Genomic DNA, 16,065 nt, shown 5'->3' with positions numbered 1-16,065 from the left:
TCACATATGGGTGTGACCCGTGTATCCTCCCCGTGCTCACGTATGGGTGTGACCCGTGTATCCTGCCTGTGCTCACGTATGGGTGTGACCCGTGTATCCTGCCCACGCTCACGTATGGATGTGACCCATGTATCCTGCCCGCGCTCACGTATGGATGTGACCCATGTATCCTGCCCACGCTCACGTATAAATGTGACCTGTGTATCCTGCCCATGCTCACGTATAGATGTGACCTGTGTATCCTGCCCACGCTCACGTATAGATGTGACCTTTGTATCCTGCCCACGCTCACGTATGGATGTGACCCGTGTATCCTGTCCACATTCACGTATGGATGTGACCCGTGTATCTTGCCCACGCATGGGTGTGACCCGTGTATCTTGCCCACGCTCACATATGGGTGTGACCCGTGTATCCTCCCCGTGCTCACGTATGGATGTGACCCGTGTATCCTGCCTGTGCTCACGTATGGGTGTGACCCGTGTATCCTGCCCACGCTCACGTATGGATGTGACCCATGTATCCTGCCCGCGCTCACGTATGGATGTGACCCATGTATCCTGCCCGCGCTCACGTATGGATGTGACCCGTGTATCCTGCCCGCGCTCACGTATAGATGTGACCCGTGCATCCTGCCCGCGCTCACGTATAGATGTGACCCGTGTATCTGCCCATGCTCACGTATAGATGTGACCCGTGTATCTTGCCCACACTCACGTATAGATGTGACCTATGTATCCTGCCCACGCTCACGTATAGATGTGACCTGTGTATCCTGTCCGCGCTCACGTATAAATGTGACCCGTGTATCCTGCCCGAGCTCACGTATGGATGTAATCCATGTATCCTGCCCAAGCTCACGTATGGATGTGACCTGTGTATCCTTCCCACGCTCACGTATGGATGTGACCCGTGTATCCTGCCCAAGCTCACGTATGGATGTGACCCATGAATCCTGCCCACGCTCACGTATGGATGTGACCCATGAATCCTGCCCGCACTCACGTATGGATGTGACCCATGTATCTTGCCCACGCTAACGTATGGGTGTGACCCATGTATCTTGCCCACGCATGGGTGTGACCCGTGTATCTTGCCCACGCTCACGTATGGATGTGACCCATGTATCCTGCCCACGCTCACGTATAGATGTGACCTGTGTATCCTGCCCACGCTCACGTATAGATGTGACCTGTGTATCCTGCCCACGCTCACGTATGGATGTGACCCGTGTATCCTGCCCACATTCACGTATGGAGGTGACCCGTGTATCTTGCCCACGCTCACGTATGGGTGTGACCCGTGTATCTTGCCCACGCATGGGTGTGACCCGTGTATCTTGCCCATGCTCACGTATGGGTGTGACCCGTGTATCCTCCCCGTGCTCACGTATGGATGTGACCCGTGTATCCTGCCGACGCTCACGTATAGATGTGACCTGTGTATCCTGCCCACGCTCACGTATGGATGTGACCCGTGCATCCTGCCTGCGCTCACGTATAGATGTGACCCGTGCATACTGTCCGCGCTCACGTATAGATGTGACCCGTGCATCCTGCCCGCGCACACGTATAGATGTGACCCGTGCATCCTGCCCGCGCTCACGTATAGATGTGACCCGTGCATCCTGCCCGCGCTCACGTATAGATGTGACCCGTGCATCCTGCCCGCGCTCACGTATAGATGTGACCCGTGTATCCTGCCCACGCTCACGTATAGATGTGACCCGTGTATCCTGCCCACGCTCACGTATAGATGTGACCCGTGTATCCTGCCCACGCTCACGTATAGATGTGACCTGTGTATCCTGCCCACGCTCACGTATAGATGTGACCTGTGTATCCTGCCCAAGCTCACGTATAGATGTGACCTGTGTATCCTGCCCACGCTCACGTATAGATGTGACCTGTGTATCCTGCCCACGCTCACGTATAGATGTGACCTGTGTATCCTGCCCACGCTCACGTATAGATGTGACCTGTGTATCCTGCCCAAGCTCACGTATGGATGTGACCCGTGTATCCTGCCCACGTTCACGTATGGATGTGACCCGTGTATCTTGCCCACGCTCACGTATGGGTGTGACCCGTGTATCTTGCCCACGCATGGGTGTGACCCGTGTATCTTGCCCATGCTCACGTATGGGTGTGACCCGTGTATCCTCCCCGTGCTCACGTATGGATGTGACCCGTGTATCCTGCCGACGCTCACGTATTGATGTGACCTGTGTATCCTGCCCAGGCATGGATGTGACCGGTGTATCCTGCCCGTGCTCACGTATGGATGTGACCCGTGTATCCTGCCCATGCTCACGTATGGATGTGACCCGTGTATCCTGCCCAAGCTCACGTATGGATGTGACCCGTGAATCCTGCCCGCACTCACGTATGGATGTGACCCGTGTATCTTGCCCACGGTCACGTATGGGTGTGACCCGTTTATCTTGCCCACGCATGGGGGGGACCCGTGTATCTTGCCCACGCTCACGTATGGGTGTGACCCGTGTATCTTGCCCACGCATGGGTGTGACCCGTGTATCTTGCCCATGCTCACGTATGGGTGTGACCCGTGTATCCTCCCTGTGCTCACGTATGGATGTGACCCGTGTATCCTGCCGACGCTCACGTATGGATGTGACCTGTGTATCCTTCCCACGCTCACATATGGATGTAACCTGTGTATCCTGCCCGCGCTCACGTATGGATGTGACCCGTGTATCTTGCTCATGCTCACGTATAGATGTGACCCGCGTATCCTGCCCGAAATCACATATGGATGTGACCCGTGTATCCTGCCCGTGCTCACGTTTGGATGTGACCCATGTATCCTGCCCGTACTCACGTATGGATGTGACCCGTGTATCCTGCCCAAGCTCACGTATGGATGTGACCCATGAATCCTGCCCGCGCCCACGTATGGATGTGACCCATGAATCCTGCCCGCGCTCATGTATGGATGTGACCCGTGTATCTTGCCCACGCTCACGTATGGGTGTGACCCATGTATCTTGCCCACGCATGGGTGTGACCCGTGTATCTTGCCCACGCATGGGTGTGACCCGTGTATCTTGCCCACGCTCACATATGGGTGTGACCCGTGTATCCTCCCCGTGCTCACGTATGGGTGTGACCCGTGTATCCTGCCTGTGCTCACGTATGGGTGTGACCCGTGTATCCTGCCCACGCTCACGTATGGATGTGACCCATGTATCCTGCCCGCGCTCACGTATGGATGTGACCCATGTATCCTGCCCACGCTCACGTATAAATGTGACCTGTGTATCCTGCCCATGCTCACGTATAGATGTGACCTGTGTATCCTGCCCACGCTCACGTATAGATGTGACCTTTGTATCCTGCCCACGCTCACGTATGGATGTGACCCGTGTATCCTGTCCACATTCACGTATGGATGTGACCCGTGTATCTTGCCCACGCATGGGTGTGACCCGTGTATCTTGCCCACGCTCACATATGGGTGTGACCCGTGTATCCTCCCCGTGCTCACGTATGGATGTGACCCGTGTATCCTGCCTGTGCTCACGTATGGGTGTGACCCGTGTATCCTGCCCACGCTCACGTATGGATGTGACCCATGTATCCTGCCCGCGCTCACGTATGGATGTGACCCATGTATCCTGCCCGCGCTCACGTATGGATGTGACCCATGTATCCTGCCCACGCTCACGTATAAATGTGACCTGTGTATCCTGCCCACGCTCACGTATAGATGTGACCTGTGTATCCTGCCCACGCTCACGTATAGATGTGACCTTTGTATCCTGCCCACGCTCACGTATGGATCTGACACGTGTATCTTGCCCACGCTCACGTATGGGTGTGACCCGTGTATCTTGCCCACGCATGGGTGTGACCCGTGTATCTTGCCCATGCTCACGTAGGGGTGTGACCCGTGTATCCTCCCCGTGCTCACGTATGGATGTGACCCGTGTATCCTGCCGACGCTCACGTATAGATGTGACCTGTGTATCCTGCCTACGCTCACGTATGGATGTGACCCGTGTATCCTGCCCGCGCTCACGTATGGATGTGACCCGTGTATCCAGCCCATGCTCACGTATAGATGTGACCCGTGTATCCTGGCCACGCTCACGTATGGATGTGACCCGTGTATCCTGCCCAAGCTCACGTATGGATGTGACCCGTGAATCCTGCCCACGCTCACGTATAGATGTGACCCGTGTATCTTGCCCATGCTCACGTATGGGTGTGACCCGTGTATCCTCCCCGTGCTCACGTATGGATGTGACCCGTGTATCCTGCCGACGCTCACGTATAGATGTGACCTGTGTATCCTGCCCACGCTCACGTATGGATGTGACCCGTGTATCCTGCCCGTGCTCACGTATGGATGTGACCCGTGAATCCTGCCCGTGCTCACGTATGGATGTGACCCGTGTATCCTGCCCAAGCTCACGTATGGATGTGACCCGTGAATCCTGCCCGCACTCACGTATGGATGTGACCCGTGTATCTTGCCCACGCTCACGTATGGGTGTGACCCGTTTATCTTGCCCACGCATGGGGGGGACCCGTGTATCTTGCCCACGCATGGGGGGGACCTGTGTATCCTGCCCACGCTCACGTATGGATGTGACCCGTGTATCCTGCCTGCGCTCACGTATGGATGTGACCCGTGTATCCTGCCAAAGCTCACGTATGGATGTGACCCGTCAATCCTGCCCGCACTCACGTATGGATGTGACCCGTGTATCTTGCCCACGCTCACGTATGGGTGTGACCCGTGTATCCTGCCCACGCTCATGTATGGATGTGACCCGTGTATCCTGCCCAAGCTCACGTATGGATGTGACCCATGAATCCTGCCCGCGCTCACGTATGGATGTGACCCATGAATCCTGCCCGCGCTCACGTATGGATGTGACCCGTGTATCTTGCCCACGCTCACGTATGGGTGTGACCCATGTATCTTGCCCACGCATGGGTGTGACCCGTGTATCTTGCCCACGCATGGGTGTGACCCGTGTATCTTGCCCATGCTCACGTATGGGTGTGACCCGTGTATCCTCCCCGTGCTCACGTATGGATGTGACCCGTGTATCCTGCCGACGCTCACGTATGGATGTGACCTGTGTATCCTTCCCACGCTCACATATGGATGTAACCTGTGTATCCTGCCCGCGCTCACGTATGGATGTGACCCGTGTATCTTGCCCATGCTCACGTATAGATGTGACCCGCGTATCCTGCCCGAAATCACATATGGATGTGACCCGTGTATCCTGCCCGTGCTCACGTTTGGATGTGACCCATGTATCCTGCCCGTACTCACGTATGGATGTGACCCGTGTATCCTGCCCAAGCTCACGTATGGATGTGACCCATGAATCCTGCCCGCGCCCACGTATGGATGTGACCCATGAATCCTGCCCGCGCTCATGTATGGATGTGACCCGTGTATCTTGCCCACGCTCACGTATGGGTGTGACCCATGTATCTTGCCCACGCATGGGTGTGACCCGTGTATCTTGCCCACGCATGGGTGTGACCCGTGTATCTTGCCCACGCTCACATATGGGTGTGACCCGTGTATCCTCCCCGTGCTCACGTATGGATGTGACCCGTGTATGCTGCCTGTGCTCACGTATGGGTGTGACCCGTGTATCCTGCCCACGCTCACGTATGGATGTGACCCATGTATCCTGCCCGCGCTCACGTATGGATGTGACCCATGTATCCTGCCCATGCTCACGTATGGATGTGACCCGTGTATCCTGCCCAAGCTCACGTATGGATGTGACCCGTGAATCCTGCCCACGCTCACGTATAGATGTGACCCGTGTATCTTGCCCATGCTCACGTATGGGTGTGACCCGTGTATCCTCCCCGTGCTCACGTATGGATGTGACCCGTGTATCCTGCCGACGCTCACGTATAGATGTGACCTGTGTATCCTGCCCACGCTCACGTATGGATGTGACCCGTGTATCCTGCCCGTGCTCACGTATGGATGTGACCCGTGTATCCTGCCCATGCTCACGTATGGATGTGACCCGTGTATCCTGCCCAAGCTCACGTATGGATGTGACCCGTGAATCCTGCCCGCACTCACGTATGGATGTGACCCGTGTATCTTGCCCACGCTCACGTATGGGTGTGACCCGTTTATCTTGACCACGCATGGGGGGGACCCGTGTATCTTGCCCACGCTCACGTATGGGTGTGACCCGTGTATCTTGCCCACGCATGGGTGTGACCCGTGTATCTTGCCCATGCTCACGTATGGGTGTGACCCGTGTATCCTCCCCGTGCTCACGTATGGATGTGACCCGTGTATCCTGCCGACGCTCACGTATGGATGTGACCTGTGTATCCTTCCCACGCTCACATATGGATGTAACCTGTGTATCCTGCCCGCGCTCACGTATGGATGTGACCCGTGTATCTTGCCCATGCTCACGTATAGATGTGACCCGCGTATTCTGCCCGAAATCACATATGGATGTGACCCGTGTATCCTGCCCGTGCTCACGTTTGGATGTGACCCATGTATCCTGCCCGTACTCACTTATAAATAAATGTGACCTGTGTATCCTGCCCACGCTCACGTATAGATGTGACCTGTGTATCCTGCCCACGCTCACGTATAGATGTCACCTTTGTATCCTGCCCACGCTCACGTATGGATGTGACCCGTGTATCCTGCCCACATTCACGTATGGATGTGACCCGTGTATCTTGCCCACGCTCACGTATGGGTGTGACCCGTGTATCTTGCCCACGCATGGGTGTGACCCGTGTATCTTGCCCATGCTCACGTAGGGGTGTGACCCGTGTATCCTCCCCGTGCTCACGTATGGATGTGACCCGTGTATCCTGCCGACGCTCACGTATAGATGTGACCTGTGTATCCTGCCCACGCTCACGTATGGATGTGACCCGTGTATCCTGCCCGCGCTCACGTATGGATGTGACCCGTGTATCCAGCCCATGCTCACGTATAGATGTGACCCGTGTATCCTGGCCACGCTCACGTATGGATGTGACCCGTGTATCCTGCCCAAGCTCACGTATGGATGTGACCCGTGAATCCTGCCCGCGCTCACGTATGGATGTGACCCGTGTATCTTGCCCACGCTCACGTATGGGTGTGACCCATGTATCTTGCCCACGCATGGGTGTGACCCGTGTATCTTGCCCATGCTCACGTATGGATGTGACCCGTGCATCCTGCCTGCGCTCACGTATAGATGTGACCCGTGCATACTGTCCGCGCTCACGTATAGATGTGACCCGTGCATCCTGCCCGCGCACACGTATAGATGTGACCCGTGCATACTGCCCGCGCTCACGTATAGATGTGACCCGTGCATCCTGCCCGCGCTCACGTATAGATGTGACCCGTGCATCCTGCCCGCGCTCACGTATAGATGTGACCCGTGTATCCTGCCCACGCTCACGTATAGATGTGACCCGTGTATCCTGCCCACGCTCACGTATAGATGTGACCCGTGTATCCTGCCCACGCTCACGTATAGATGTGACCTGTGTATCCTGCCCACGCTCACGTATAGATGTGACCTGTGTATCCTGCCCAAGCTCACGTATAGATGTGACCTGTGTATCCTGCCCACGCTCACGTATAGATGTGACCTGTGTATCCTGCCCACGCTCACGTATAGATGTGACCTGTGTATCCTGCCCACGCTCACGTATAGATGTGACCTGTGTATCCTGCCCACGCTCACGTATGGATGTGACCCGTGTATCCTGCCCACGTTCACGTATGGATGTGACCCGTGTATCTTGCCCACGCTCACGTATGGGTGTGACCCGTGTATCTTGCCCACGCATGGGTGTGACCCGTGTATCTTGCCCATGCTCACGTATGGGTGTGACCCGTGTATCCTCCCCGTGCTCACGTATGGATGTGACCCGTGTATCCTGCCGACGCTCACGTATTGATGTGACCTGTGTATCCTGCCCACGCTCACGTATGGATGTGACCCGTGTATCCTGCCCGTGCTCACGTATGGATGTGACCCGTGTATCCTGCCCATGCTCACGTATGGATGTGACCCGTGTATCCTGCCCAAGCTCACGTATGGATGTGACCCGTGAATCCTGCCCGCACTCACGTATGGATGTGACCCGTGTATCTTGCCCACGCTCACGTATGGGTGTGACCCGTTTATCTTGCCCACGCATGGGGGGGACCCGTGTATCTTGCCCACGCTCACGTATGGGTGTGACCCGTGTATCTTGCCCACGCATGGGTGTGACCCGTGTATCTTGCCCATGCTCACGTATGGGTGTGACCCGTGTATCCTCCCTGTGCTCACGTATGGATGTGACCCGTGTATCCTGCCGACGCTCACGTATGGATGTGACCTGTGTATCCTTCCCACGCTCACATATGGATGTAACCTGTGTATCCTGCCCGCGCTCACGTATGGATGTGACCCGTGTATCTTGCTCATGCTCACGTATAGATGTGACCCGCGTATCCTGCCCGAAATCACATATGGATGTGACCCGTGTATCCTGCCCGTGCTCACGTTTGGATGTGACCCATGTATCCTGCCCGTACTCACGTATGGATGTGACCCGTGTATCCTGCCCAAGCTCACGTATGGATGTGACCCATGAATCCTGCCCGCCCCCACGTATGGATGTGACCCATGAATCCTGCCCGCGCTCATGTATGGATGTGACCCGTGTATCTTGCCCACGCTCACGTATGGGTGTGACCCATGTATCTTGCCCACGCATGGGTGTGACCCGTGCATCTTGCCCACGCATGGGTGTGACCCGTGTATCTTGCCCACGCTCACATATGGGTGTGACCCGTGTATCCTCCCCGTGCTCACGTATGGGTGTGACCCGTGTATCCTGCCTGTGCTCACGTATGGGTGTGACCCGTGTATCCTGCCCACGCTCACGTATGGATGTGACCCATGTATCCTGCCCGCGCTCACGTATGGATGTGACCCATGTATCCTGCCCACGCTCACGTATAAATGTGACCTGTGTATCCTGCCCATGCTCACGTATAGATGTGACCTTTGTATCCTGCCCACGCTCACGTATGGATGTGACCCGTGTATCCTGTCCACATTCACGTATGGATGTGACCCGTGTATCTTGCCCACGCTCACGTATGGGTGTGACCCGTGTATCTTGCCCACGCATGGGTGTGACCCGTGTATCTTGCCCATGCTCACGTAGGGGTGTGACCCGTGTATCCTCCCCGTGCTCACGTATGGATGTGACCCGTGTATCCTGCCGACGCTCACGTATAGATGTGACCTGTGTATCCTGCCCACGCTCACGTATGGATGTGACCCGTGTATCCTGCCCGCGCTCACGTATGGATGTGACCCGTGTATCCAGCCCATGCTCACGTATAGATGTGACCCGTGTATCCTGGCCACGCTCACGTATGGATGTGACCCGTGTATCCTGCCCAAGCTCACGAATGGATGTGACCCGTGAATCCTGCCCGCGCTCACGTATGGATGTGACCCGTGTATCTTGCCCACGCTCACGTATGGATGTGACCCGTGTATCTTGCCCACGCATGGGTGTGACCCGTGTATCTTGCCCATGCTCACGTATGGGTGTGACCCGTGTATCCTCCCCGTGCTCACGTATGGATGTGACCCGTGTATCCTGCCGACGCTCACGTATAGATGTGACCTGTGTATCCTGCCCACGCTCACGTATGGATGTGACCTGTGTATCCTGCCCACGCGCACGTATGGATGTGACCCGTATATCCTGCCCGCGCTGACGTATGGGTGTGACCCGTGTATCCTCCCCATGCTCACGTATGGATGTGACCCGTGTATCCTGCCGACGCTCACGTATAGATGTGACCTGTGTATCCTGCCCACGCTCACGTATGGATATGACCTGTGTATCCTGCCCACGCTCACGTATGGATGTGACCCGTGTATCCTGCCCGTGCTCACGTATAGATGTGACCCGTGCATACTGTCCGCGCTCACGTATAGATGTGGCCCGTGCATCCTGCCCGCGCTCACGTATAGATGTGACCCGTGCATCCTGCCCGCGCTCACGTATAGATGTGACCCGTGCATCCTGCCCGCGCTCACGTATAGATGTGACCCGTGTATCCTGCCCATGCTCACGTATAGATGTGACCCGTGTATCTTGCCCACACTCACGTATAGATGTGACCTATGTATCCTGCCCACGCTCACGTATAGATGTGACCTGTGTATCCTGCCCGTGCTCACGTATAAATGTGACCCGTGTATCCTGCCCGAGCTCACGTATGGATGTAACCCATGTATCCTGCCCAAGCTCACGTATGGATGTGACCTGTGTATCCTTCCCACGCTCACGTATGGATGTGACCCGTGTATCCTGCCCAAGCTCACGTATGGATGTGACCCATGAATCCTGCCCGCGCTCACGTATGGATGTGACCCATGAATCCTGCCTGCGCTCACGTATGGATGTGACCCATGTATCTTGCCCACGCTAACGTATGGGTGTGACCCATGTATCTTGCCCACGCATGGGTGTGACCCGTGTATCTTGCCCATGCTCACGTATGGATGTGACCCATGTATCCTGCCCACGCTCACGTATAGATGTGACCTGTGTATCCTGCCCACGCTCACGTATAGATGTGAACTGTGTATCCTGCCCACGCCAACGTATGGATGTGACCCGTGTATCCTGCCCACATTCACGTATGGAGGTGACCCGTGTATCTTGCCCACGCTCACGTATGGGTGTGACCCGTGTATCTTGCCCACGCATGGGTGTGACCCGTGTATCTTGCTCATGCTCACGTATGGGTGTGACCCGTGTATCCTCCCCGTGCTCACGTATGGATGTGACCCGTGTATCCTGCCGACGCTCACGTATAGATGTGACCTGTGTATCCTGCCCACGCTCACGTATGGATGTGACCCGTGTATCCTGCCTGCGCTCACGTATGGATGTGACCCGTGTATCCTGCCAAAGCTCACGTATGGATGTGACCCGTCAATCCTGCCCGCACTCACGTATGGATGTGACCCGTGTATCTTGCCCACGCTCACGTATGGGTGTGACCCGTGTATCCTGCCCACGCTCATGTATGGATGTGACCCGTGTATCCTGCCCAAGCTCACGTATGGATGTGACCCATGAATCCTGCCCGCGCTCACGTATGGATGTGACCCATGAATCCTGCCCGCGCTCACGTATGGATGTGACCCGTGTATCTTGCCCACGCTCACGTATGGGTGTGACCCATGTATCTTGCCCACGCATGGGTGTGACCCGTGTATCTTGCCCACGCATGGGTGTGACCCGTGTATCTTGCCCACGCTCACATATGGGTGTGACCCGTGTATCCTCCCCGTGCTCACGTATGGATGTGACCCGTGTATCCTGCCTGTGCTCACGTATGGGTGTGACCCGTGTATCCTGCCCACGCTCACGTATGGATGTGACCCATGTATCCTGCCCGCGCTCACGTATGGATGTGACCCATGTATCCTGCCCACGCTCACGTATAGATGTGACCCGTGTATCCTGCCCGCGCTCACGTATGGATGTGACCCATGTATCCTGCCCACGCTCACGTATAGATGTGACCTGTGTATCCTGCCCACGCTCACGCTCACGTATAGATGTGACCCGTGCATCCTGCCTGCGCTCACGTTTAGATGTGACCCGTGCATACTGTCCGCGCTCACGTATAGATGTGACCCGTGCTTCCTGCCCGCGCACACGTATAGATGTGACCCATGCATACTGCCCGCGCTCACGTATAGATGTGACCCGTGCATCCTGCCCGCGCTCACGTATAGATGTGACCCGTGCATCCTGCCCGCGCTCACGTATAGATGTGACCCGTGTATCCTGCCCACGCTCACGTATAGATGTTACCCGTGTATCCTGCCCACGCTCACGTATAGATGTGACCCGTGTATCCTGCCCACGCTCACGTATAGATGTGACCCGTGTATCCTGCCCACGCTCACGTATAGATGTGACCTGTGTATCCTGCCCACGCTCACGTATAGATGTGACCTGTGTATCCTGCCCACGCTCACGTATAGATGTGACCTGTGTATCCTGCCCACGCTCACGTATAGATGTGACCTGTGTATCCTGCCCACGCTCACGTATAGATGTGACCTGTGTATCCTGCCCACGCTCACGTATGGATGTGACCCGTGTATCCTGCCCACGTTCACGTATGGATGTGACCCGTATATCTTGCCCACGCTCACGTATGGGTGTGACCCGTGTATCTTGCCCACGCATGGGTGTGACCCGTGTATCTTGCCCATGCTCACGTATGGGTGTGACCCGTGTATCCTCCCCGTGCTCACGTATGGATGTGACCCGTGTATCCTGCCGACGCTCACGTATAGATGTGACCTGTGTATCCTGCCCACGCTCACGTATGGATGTGACCCGTGTATCCTGCCCGTGCTCACGTATGGATGTGACCCGTGTATCCTGCCCATGCTCACGTATGGATGTGACCCGTGTATCCTGCCCAAGCTCACGTATGGATGTGACCCGTGAATCCTGCCCGCACTCACGTATGGATGTGACCCGTTTATCTTGCCCACGCATGGGGGGGACCCGTGTATCTTGCCCACGCTCACGTATGGGTGTGACCCGTGTATCTTGCCCACGCATGGGTGTGACCCGTGTATCTTGCCCATGCTCACGTATGGGTGTGACCCGTGTATCCTCCCCGTGCTCACGTATGGATGTGACCCGTGTATCCTGCCGACGCTCACGTATGGATGTGACCTGTGTATCCTTCCCACGCTCACGTATGGATGTAACCTGTGTATCCTGCCCGCGCTCACGTATGGATGTGACCCGTGTATCTTGCCCATGCTCACGTATAGATGTGACCCGCGTATCCTGCCCGAAATCACATATGGATGTGACCCGTGTATCCTGCCCGTGCTCACGTTTGGATGTGACCCATGTATCCTGCCCGTGCTCACGTATGGATGTGACCCGTGTATCCTGCCCAAGCTCACGTATGGATGTGACCCATGAATCCTGCCCGCGCTCACGTATGGATGTGACCCATGAATCCTGCCCGCGCTCACGTATGGATGTGACCCGTGTATCTTGCCCACGCTCACGTATGGGTGTGACCCATGTATCTTGCCCACGCATGGGTGTGACCCGTGTATCTTTCCCACGCATGGGTGTGACCCGTGTATCTTGCCCACGCTCACATATGGGTGTGACCCGTGTATCCTCCCCGTGCTCACGTATGGATGTGACCCGTGTATCCTGCCTGTGCTCACGTATGGGTGTGACCCGTGTATCCTGCCCACGCTCACGTATGGATGTGACCCATGTATCCTGCCCGCGCTCACGTATGGATGTGACCCATGTATCCTGCCCACGCTCACGTATAGATGTGACCTGTGTATCCTGCCCACGCTCACGTATAGATGTGACCTGTGTATCCTGCCCACGCTCACGTATGGATGTGACCCGTGTATCCTGCCCACATTCACGTATGGATGTGACCCGTGTATCTTGCCCACGCTCACGTATGGGTGTGACCCGTGTATCTTGCCCACGCATGGGTGTGACCCGTGTATCTTGCCCATGCTCACGTAGGGGTGTGACCCGTGTATCCTCCCCGTGCTCACGTATGGATGTGACCCGTGTATCCTGCCGACGCTCACGTATAGATGTGACCTGTGTATCCTGCCCACGCTCACGTATGGATGTGACCCGTGTATCCTGCCCGCGCTCACGTATGGATGTGACCCGTGTATCCAGCCCATGCTCACGTATAGATGTGACCCGTGTATCCTGGCCACGCTCACGTATGGATGTGACCCGTGTATCCTGCCCGCGCTCACGTATGGATGTGACCCGTGTATCCTGCCGATGCTCACGTATAGATGTGACCTGTGTATCCTGCCCACGCTCACGTATGGATGTGACCTGTGTATCCTGCCCACGCGCACGTATGGATGTGACCCGTGTATCCTGCCCGCACTCACGTATGGATGTGACCCGTGTATCCAGCCCATGCTCACGTATGGATGTGACCCGTGAATCCTGCCCGCGCTCACGTATGGATGTGACCCGTGTATCTTGCCCACGCATGGGTGTGACTTGTGTATCTTGCCCACGCATGGGTGTGACCCGTGTATCTTGCCCATGCTCACGTATGGATGTGACCCGTGTATCCTGCCGACGCTCACGTATAGATGTGACCTGTGTATCCTGCCCACGCTCACGTATGGATGTGACCTGTGTATCCTGCCCACGCGCACGTATGGATGTGACCCGTGTATCCTGCCCGCGCTGACGTATGGGTGTGACCCGTGTATCCTCCCCGTGCTCACGTATGGATGTGACCCGTGTATCCTGCCGACGCTCACGTATAGATGTGACCTGTGTATCCTGCCCACGCTCACGTATGGATGTGACCTGTGTATCCTGCCCACGCTCACGTATGGATGTGACCCGTGTATCCTGCCCGTGCTCACGTATAGATGTGACCCGTGCATACTGTCCATGCTCACGTATGGATGTGACCCGTGTATCCTGCCAACGCTCACGTATAGATGTGACCTGTGTATCCTGCCCACGCTCACGTATGGATGTGACCTGTGTATCCTGCCCACGCGCACGTATGGATGTGACCCGTGTATCCTGCCCGCGCTGACGTATGGGTGTGACCCGTGTATCCTCCCCGTGCTCACGTATGGATGTGACCCGTGTATCCTGCCGACGCTCACGTATAGATGTGACCTGTGTATCCTGCCCACGCTCACGTATGGATGTGACCTGTGTATCCTGCCCACGCTCACGTATGGATGTGACCCGTGTATCCTGCCCGTGCTCACGTATAGATGTGACCCGTGCATACTGTCCACGCTCACGTATAGATGTGACCCATGCATCCTGCCCGCGCTCACGTATAGATGTGACCCGTGCATCCTGCCCGCGCTCACGTATAGATGTGACCCGTGTATCCTGCCCGCGCTCACGTATAGATGTGACCCGTGCATCCTGCCCGCGCTCACGTATAGATGTGACCCGTGTATCCTGCCCATGCTCACGTATAAATGTGACCCGTGTATCTTGCCCACACTCACGTATAGATGTGACCTATGTATCCTGCCCACGCTCACGTATAGATGTGACCTGTGTATCCTTCCCACGCTCACGTATGGATGTGACCCGTGTATCCTGCCCACGCTCACGTATAGATGTGACCTGTGTATCCTGCCCACGCTCACGTATAGATGTGACCTGTGTATCCTGCCCACGCTCACGTAGAGATGTGAACTGTGTATCCTGCCCACGCTCACGTATAGATGTGACCTGTGTATCCTGCCCACGCATAGATGTGACCTGTGTATCCTGCCCACGCTCACGTATAGATGTGACCTGTGTATCCTGTCCACGCTCACGTATGGATGTGACCCGTGTATCCTGCCCACGCTCACGTATGGATGTGACCCGTGTATCTTCCCCACACTTACGTACGGGTGTGACCGGTGTATCTTGCCCACGCATGGGTGTGACCCGTGTATCTTGCCCATGCTCACGTATGGGTGTGACCCGTGTATCCTCCCCGTGCTCACGTATGGATGTGACCCGTGTATCCTGCCCATGCTCACGTATGGATGTGACCCGTGTATCCTGCCCGCACTCACGTATGGATGTGACCCATGTATCCTGCCCGCGCTCACGTATAAATGTGACCCGTGTATCCTGCCCGAGCTCAGATATGGATGTAACCCATGTATCCTGCCCAAGCTCACGTATGGATGTGACCCATGTATCCTGCCCGTGCTCACGTATGGATGTGACCCATGTATCTTGCACACGCATGGATGTCACCTGTGTATCCTGCCCACGTTCACGTATGGATGTGACCCATGTATCCTGCCCGTGCTCACGTATGAATGTGACCCGTGTATCCTGCCCGTGGTCATGTATGAATGTGACCCGTGTATCCTGCCCGTGCTCACATATGAATATGACCCGTGTATCCTGCCCAAGCTCACGTATGGATGTGACCCGTGTATCCTGCCCGCGCTCACGT

The sequence above is a fragment of the Ascaphus truei genome, chromosome 10, assembly GCF_040206685.1.
Source record: "Ascaphus truei isolate aAscTru1 chromosome 10, aAscTru1.hap1, whole genome shotgun sequence".
NCBI lineage: Eukaryota > Metazoa > Chordata > Amphibia > Anura > Ascaphidae > Ascaphus > Ascaphus truei.
Note: the sequence above shows the minus strand (reverse complement) of the source record.